Below are 7,322 nucleotides of genomic sequence, written 5' to 3'. Positions count from 1 at the left end.
TCCGGCATGATGGTATGGGGTGCCATTGGTCACACGTCTCGTTCACCTCTTGTTCGCATTGACGGAACTTTAACAGTGGACGTTACTTTTCAGATGTGTTACGACCCGTGGCTCTACCCTTCAAAAATGTTCAAGTGTGTGTGAAATCTTATGGGACTTAACTGCTAACTGCAGTCCCTAAGCTTACACACTACTTAACCTAAATTATCCTAAGGACAAACACACACACCCATGCCCGAGGGAGGACTCGAACCTCCGCCGGGACCAGGCCTTCAGTCCATGGTTGCAGCGCCCCAGACCGCTCGGCTAATCCCGCGCGGCTCTCTGCCCTTCATTCGATTGCTGCGAAACCCTACATTTCAGCAGAATAATGCACGGCCGCATGTTGCAGGTCCTGTACGGGCCTTTCTGGATACAGAAAATATTCGACTGCTGCCCTGGCCAGCTCATTCTCCACATCTCTCGCCAATTCAAAACGTCTGATCAATGGTGGCCGAGCAACTGGCTCGTCACAATACGCCTGTCACTACTCTTGATGAACCGTGGTATCGTGTTGAAGCTGCATGGGCAGGTGTACCTGTACACGCCATCCAAGCTCTGTTTGACTCAATGCCCAGGCGTATGAAGGCCGTTATTGCGGCCAGAGGTGGTTGTTCTGGGTACTGATTTCTCAGGATCTATGCACCCAAATTGCGTGAAAATGTAATCACATGTCAGTTCTAGTATAATATATTTGTCCAATGAATACCCGTTTATCATCTGCATTTCTTCTTGGTGCAGCAATTTTAATGACCAGCAGTGTATAAGAGCGGAATTATTATGGATCATAACCCGAACTGTCCTCTACACAACACTACCGTTCAACATACTCTTCACGCGTTTGTACACATTGCGCCATTGCTGAATGTAAGAGTCAAAATCAGTTTGAAAAAATTCAGTTTTGTTTTTTGGTTAATTTTTTTTTCAGAGTTATTTTAAAGCTGTTTATTGTGAACTCTATTTCCTCGAAACACTTCATCAGCACATTCTCGACTGGCATAAGTGGCATATGTTGTCGGCCAGCCACTCTGCGGTTTGCCTGCAATGTCCGTTTCTCCGTTACCAAATTTCTTCACTCAACGCCACATATTTGTGACGCCCATTACAGCGTCACCATACTCTTTCTTCATGGAGCGGTTAAAACTGCTTTAAAATCACGTGACAAGAAGCAAAACTATGAGTCTTTTTAAACTGGTTTTGATGCCTAGGTTCAAGGATGGGGTTTATGTGTACTACGTTGCACAGTAGTCCTGTGTAGAGGACAATTCAGGCTACAGTCGGTACTACTTCACCTGATATATGTTCGTCGTCCAAATGACGAAGGATTGATCATTAAAGTTTTACGACACAGGAATCATTACTTTTTGATCCTTCTTCATATTGACTTTTTCTTCCAATACGTGTAGCATTTGTTATATTAGAAAGGGACCAGATTTGGTGTAATCACCCGAGGCGTGTTTGAGGTCACCTACGGTATTTTAGAAATAAAGCGACTTTTAATCAATAATTATTACACTTTTTATCTTCTGTATAGTTTTTGATAGCCTCATATTTCGAAGATTTTAGGTGACATTTAGAAGTGAAATATGTTTTACATGCGAAAGATATCAGGGCTGTCGCTAAGTTACAGAATTCTGGGGAGTGAAAAAGACATATGTTTTCAAGGGTTGTGGCAGAAATAACGTACGCTACCGGTGAAAGTGTACGCGGTAATGAACAATATGCACCGGTCCATGGTTGCCGGTTTCACACAATGAACTTGTGTGTAAGCTCCTGGGCACCACTTCTGAAGGACGACGATATTTATCGTCTGTATTGTATCAGAACCTTGAGTTTTTGTCCTTTTTCCCTCGACCTGGTGTACACACTGGTGATTTCTTGCAGTCCCCAGTGCTTTTACACCTTTCTTCTAGGCAGTCACGTTAAGCACGTGCAAATCTATAGCCGAATGACTTTATTTGTTCTATATTTCCCAGCACTCAGCTTTCTAAATTCAGAGCAAGCCGAGGTCGACTTTACCGGGCAAGATCAGGAAATATTGTGATCAGATTGTCTGTAACACTTCGAACAAAAAATAAGTCGAAATATCTTCACTATACGTATAATTTACAATTGATATAAACACAAGTTTCTTTTCTCATAATGAAGCGGTCCGTATTTCAGTAACTGGAATTAGGTGGTGGTTGGTGGTGGTTAGTGTTTAACGTCCCGTCGACAATGAGGTCATTAGAGACGGAGCGCAAGCTCGGGTTAGGGAAGGATTGGGAAGGAAATCGGCCGTGCCCTTTCAAAGGAACCATCCCGGTATTTGCCTGAAACGATTTAGGGAAATCACGGAAAACCTAAATCAGGATGGCTGGAGACGGGATTGAACCGTCGTCCTCCCGAATGCGAGTCCAGTGGAATTAGGGACACACGCAATGGGAAAAAATAGAGTCATTACGTATTAGTTATGATCTACACACACACACATTAAACTTAGACTTTCAATACGCTGTAGAAATAACACCACTGGTCAGAATGACGTCAAATTGCAGCGGAATATTATCGATGAAAGTGGGAAAACGTATGTCAGAAGAAAAGAAATATTGTGAAAATTGGCTATTAGATGGCGCTGTATGAGTCAGAATGCGTAAATGAAAACACCTGTCATGCGCACGACCCACTGAATCTGGTATAAACACGTCGGGCACACGACTTTTCCTCCTTTCGCTTCTGCAACGTTCGCCATGAATGTCTCAACGCAGGATCGAGCTCTGTTGTAAAGCTGTGTTACGAGAATGATGACTGTGCACACGCCGCTCTGCAGAAGTTCCGAACACTGAAGGGCTTGAAAAAGGCGTTGGTTCGACAACTGCCGTGGGTCCGGAGAAAATTATTCGGAAATTCGAAAAGAGGGTTTCTTCTGGGGTGCAACTTGGTAGAGGGAGGGAACAATTTGATTCGACGTCAGTGGAAGCAGTGGCCACAGAAATGCAGGAGGAGACGAGTGGTGGCGTGCAAAGTGTAATGCACGGACAATTGCCCGAACGTTGGGCATGCCAGTGGGGACGGTGCGAAAATCTTACAAACGTCCTTTGCTATCCATTCAAAATGACCCATGTGCAAGAGTTGCTTCCTGTTTACCTGCCAGCAAGAGTGATCTTTCCTTCTTTCCTTCAGAATTTCTTGCTCGCCTCGAAGTGGACAATGATTAGACGTGGAAGATTTTGTGGAGAGACGAAGCGCACTTCCGACAGCATATGTCAATAGACAAAATTGTCTAATATGGCCAACGGAAAATCCACATGCAAATCAACTAGTACCACTTCATACTGAAAAGATCACTTTGTGGTTCGGGTTTACGGCATTATTTATCATAGGACCATATTTTTTCGAAGAGAAAGGTGCTTCCGGACCTTTTACCTGTACGGTCACTGGTAAGCGCTATGAGTGTGTTTTGCGCAACCACGTCATTCCAGGTCTCCAACAGCGTGGATGTGTGGACGGGATTTTTTTTTTATGCTTGATGGCATCAGGTGCATCCTTGCTTACTTCATTTTCAGCTGCATACGGCTCGAAGTGTTCAACCCAACGCTCCATCTGCTTGCCTTCATCACTAATAACTTCTCTTGTCTTCGTCTTCAGAGTAGCGGTTTTTCTGGGAGCTGGACCAACTGCTTTGTTAATACCATCGTACACTGCGTTGCCTTAATGTCCCCTAAATCGGCAAGTTTCTATATATCTGCATATAAATTTCGCCAGTAGTTATTTGCGCATCTCCTAGATATTTGTTGTGCCCTGTTCTTTGCTTCTCGCCAGTCATCCCGAGTTCTTCCGTTTGGGTTTCTTTTATAAGCAAGCCGTTTTTTTCCGTTTTGCCTCAATGACTGGTTCAATCTCCTCCAAATTTTGCTAGTTTCTATTCTCTTTCATTCCATAGGCCAATAGTTGTAGATGACGTCAGAAAGGTGTGCCCATTTGTTATCAATTCTCATTCCTGTTTGTGCGTTTCTTGATAAAGGACTTTCAAAACTACTGGTAAATTCTTGTTTTCGTTGCGAGCTGTGAACATGATATGCGTTGATCCGCGGTTGACCTCTCTGTTTAGCGTGGTGATATTTCTTAGGGGTGAGCCTCATGGCCGAGTGCACCAACCCCGGTCAAAAAGCATGATAACCAATGTCCCGCGATGATGGTTAAAAGTAAATCGCGTTTAAAATGTTTCTGCAGTACACCAACGTTAATCGCTGGTCAGCAAACCGTCGTCAGCCAATTGTGCATTTGACCGCGGTAAACTCTCTCCATTGCAATGGAACGTGCCCTGGCAGCGCAAAGATGTTAGTAAACATGAAATTGCACAGATAATCGCTGGTGCCACGTTCTATCTTTGCTGTTTTTTCCCACAGATAATCGCTGGTGCCACGTTCTATCTTTGCTGTTTTTTCCGTCGACAAGCAGAAGTGTGAATACGTACCTCGGTACCTATTTCTGATCTGTTGGTTTCTTCTTTGGAGAATAATGGAGAATAAAAGAAGAGCACCGAATGTCTCGAAGTACGAGATAGATGTACTTCTTGAACTGGTGGGTGCAAATGCATCCGTTCTTGAAAATAAGAAAACCGACGGCTGCAGCTTAAAAGAAAAACAGACAATGTGGTCCCATGTGGAGGCGCAATTTAATTCTACTCCTGGTAAGTTTACTCATAAATGAATAACTTTTCTATGTCCATCGTAACCGTAGGATATGGCACACACTGGCTTTTAGTTTGAAATTTGAAACTGTTATTGACGTATCACTGAAATACATGATAGAACTATGTACATTTACGGTTGGAATTGTTTTGTTACTTTTAAATTTAAAATCCAATGCCGTGCTACTGTTAAATAAATATTATGTGACTAACGGAAGCTTTTATGTTGAAAATTGTGAAGTTACGTTTCTCACTTAGCCCTGTGCCGTATTCTTCATATATGCCTATACCACTTTCTTTTTAATGAACTGATATGTAAACAAAAGCCATATACAGATCGTAGATTTTTATTGCACTTATAAGTTAAGAGCCTCTGAACGGAAAATGGACTGATGAATGTAAATAATACAAGAATTAATTTATGGTACTACAAACTACATTTATGTAATTTCACGTGTGACAAAAAGATCCTGCGACAGACTGAAAACCTGTTATGAAAATATGAAAAGAAGACTTCGAAAAGACCTTGCAGAAGAAAAGGTGGAAGTGTATAAAACAGGTGGGGGGAAGCCTACCCAAAAAACTACGATCCATGATCGGGCTAAACTATTAGAAATTGTTGGTTCCTCAATGAAACTGTTCACAAATGCATATGTTTCCGATGCACAGTTTAGCATGATTGTGGATGTTGTCAACATGGAGAGCAGTGCAGTGCAGTGCAGTGAGAACACGCCACCTGCTTCAGTTGTCGAGTTGGCAGAGTGCACACAACCTAGCACTTCCCACACACCTGTCGTAATACTATGTAAAGAGACACCAAATACTGTCCTGGTGGATGTCACCCAGCTGCAATCTGTTTCACAGTCTCCTGATCAACCCAACGAAAACATTTGCACGTTCAAAAATACATGGCATCGTCGCAGGATGCCAACAAAACCAAGGCCATCGGGTTCAGGAACAGTGATTGACAATGTGTGCAAGAAGAGAGTGGAACTACTGGAGGCCCAATTACTCATGATGAAGGCAGAGCACCAAAAGGAGCTGAGGATAAAAAATTTAAAGATTCTGGCCCTGAAAGTGAAACTAAAGTACTGGAAGAAGAAAAATGCCAGTGACATGTGACTTTTCTTCCTGTGACAGTGAATTTTTTAAATTTTTTGTGCTATGTTGTATTTTGTCCAATGTATTAAAGTTGTCTCACAGTTCAAATTGTTTCTCTGTGTTTGTCCTGTTAGTGATACTGCTTCTATCCTAGTTGGTGTCTAATATCTGCTTACAGCTTATTTGGTCTGGACTAAGTTTCATCCAATCACTTAAAAATAGAATTACTTCATATATAAAAACAGATTAGCAACACTGCAGTTTACACAAGTAAGCTACAGGTCAGTTGCAGGCCTGCAGCCCTAACATCAAGTGCCAATTTCTACTTAAATGACTTAACAATGAGGTAGACTGTTAATGAAACAAAATAATAGTAATAAAGCATCCTTGTTACTCTAACTTTGGAATGAACATATGTGCTGTAACAGTTATATACATGAAGCCCAGTGTTATCATGTTTTGCATTGGTTGTACCAGAATATCCTAACATATTAAATTATAACAACTTGTCCATTTTATTTGGACTGTTGAGCTCCGTGGCCGTGGATAATGATATTTCACTGAAAAAATACGGCAAACAGCCTCTTTTTAATGCGTTTTTTATTTTTATTATTTTTTATTTTTATTATTTTTTATTTTTTTATTTACGCTAATATGCATTTTGGGTTTGCACCCATCTTCTGCTGGCAAACTACATGGATCTTCAGTTACTACAGTAGTACAATCTCGACAGCAGTTTGGATGCTGCAGCAGGCCTGTGCAAAATCAATGACTCCAATCATTTACTTCAAAATCGCGAGTTTTAAGTCACACACTATCAGTTGTTCATTTTACTTACATTCTCCTCTACTTGTTCTTTCCTGGCTTTTCTTATTTTTTGCAACAACACAAACACTTTTAATCACGTATTTTGCACAGGCGCACTGCATTATCCACCATGTTGTCGACTGACAGTTTTTGTTTACATACAAATGGTTTATCTATGGACAGAGTTATATTTTTATGAAAGTTTTGAGGTTCTAAGATAAGCTATTGTTTTCTAAATATTGACTTGGCTGATAGAAGTATTCTAAGTACGAAGTATACTTTTTTTGTAGTATTGAAGATAATAAACTAACATAACACATTTATACAAAGCAGTAATTCATACATTTACAATATAACAAAGATAGAATTAAGATTTTTATGTTTTATATTATTACATGCGTTTGTTGGGTTTATAATAGATTATGTTATTTCTTGATTGTGCATAATAAGTGGTTTGATAAGTAGAGTGTGGAAGTTTTTTTAGAAATATTTGGTTTGGCAGCTCTGTTTGGTCGTTAAGTATGTCAGAAGGGGATGCATGTTTATGTGAATAAATTTCGATTTCTTCTAGGAGGTTCATTCTTTTTCCTTTGTTGGCTAAGTGGAGAACTTGTAGGTTATGGGATATGTCTGTTACTTGATGTTCTTCTTCTGCTACATGTTGGGCGAATGTGGCTTTATTTACGTTTTTTAAACGAAGAGC

The sequence above is a fragment of the Schistocerca gregaria genome, chromosome 2 (genome assembly GCF_023897955.1).
Source record: "Schistocerca gregaria isolate iqSchGreg1 chromosome 2, iqSchGreg1.2, whole genome shotgun sequence".
In the NCBI taxonomy this organism is placed as follows: Eukaryota; Metazoa; Arthropoda; class Insecta; order Orthoptera; family Acrididae; genus Schistocerca; species Schistocerca gregaria.
The sequence above is the reverse complement of the archived record's forward strand: the minus strand, read 5'-3'. Positions refer to the sequence as shown.